The sequence below is a fragment of the Condylura cristata genome, unplaced genomic scaffold (genome assembly GCF_000260355.1).
Source record: "Condylura cristata isolate star-nosed mole 26May11 unplaced genomic scaffold, ConCri1.0 scaffold00013, whole genome shotgun sequence".
In the NCBI taxonomy this organism is placed as follows: domain Eukaryota; kingdom Metazoa; phylum Chordata; class Mammalia; order Eulipotyphla; family Talpidae; genus Condylura; species Condylura cristata.
In genome coordinates, this window is record NW_004567114.1 from 55,519,101 (window position 1) to 55,520,359 (window position 1,259).

Genomic DNA, 1,259 nt, shown 5'->3' on the forward strand with positions numbered 1-1,259 from the left:
TCACGTCTCTGGACAGGGTGGACCCGGCTCCCGTGACATGAGCACGGCGGGGTCACCTCCCCTCCCCTGGCAGCAGTGGCGCCTTCTGCACTCATAAGCACTGTGCCTGGGGGACAGGCTCCCGGCCCAAAGGGTGCTAAGTGACCTAAGCACATGCCAGCCCGCACACTCTGAGGGACCCGAGTGATTCGCTCTGGAGGCCAGGACGTGTGTTCAACGCTGAGACTGAGAGAGCCCTTCCCGCAGAACACCCGGGCTTGGAGAGGGAACGCGAATCTCTAAAAGTAGGAGTCTGGGGTGGTGGCGAGACAGGAAATGGATGCCCGTGGGGTACAGGGTGTGTCTGCCTCCTCTGCTCACAAGGCAAAACCAGCTCCACACAGCCGCCCGGACCCCGGCCTAGCCTGGCCCTGGGCACAGGCGCTCAGGACACTGCAGCCCGGGCAGCTGCTCCGGTAGCGGTGGGTAGGAGCCGGGTCTCAGACCCTGGCCCTGCCCCCTGAGGAGCCACTGGTGGTTTCGAAGTCGTGGACATGCCCACACCCCACCCCCACTGACCGCAGTGCTCGATGCCACCCCGGCCCTCACCATCCTGTCTCCCCTGAGCTCTCACCTGTGACTCAGCAGGCCCTGCACACGCAGCGACATTGTCAGCTCTCTCACACCCAACTGAGCGCCCGTGTCGTGACACCTAGCAAAACTGAGGTGTGGCTGGGGGAGGCCTGCGAGGTCCCTGGGCCCTCCCCACTTTCAGGGGGGCTTTGGCATCTGCTGGGAATAAAGCCTGGCAGCTCTGACCTGGGTCTGCCTCAGAGACATGCAGCCACTCTTGCTCTTGCTGGCCTTTCTTCTGACTCCCAGGGCGGGGACAGGTGAGTGACCACCCCACACTGGGGCTTGATTCCCCTCACAGGGCCCCGGTCCTCCTGACTGTGCCCAGCACGTTCAGGGACCAAGCTCGATTTGGGCCCTGGAACTTTCTGAGTGTCCCTTGGACCCAGCCTAGGAGTCCCAAGCTGCATCCTGGGGACGGCAGGAAGGAGGCTGTTCACTCAGAGAGTTTGTGGGTGCGAGTGGTCTCCCTGCCTGCAGCATGGGCTGCCGTAGAGAGGCCATGGGCCACAGAGAGCCTCAGAAACAAAGCATTGAGTCCCAAGCTTCAGGGCAGTACAGGGCAGGGCATGGCAGCCAGTGGGGCTGAGGCTGCGGTGGGGCAGTGGCTAGACTCAGCTCAGGGCCTGTTAGCTTTCTCAGGCCTC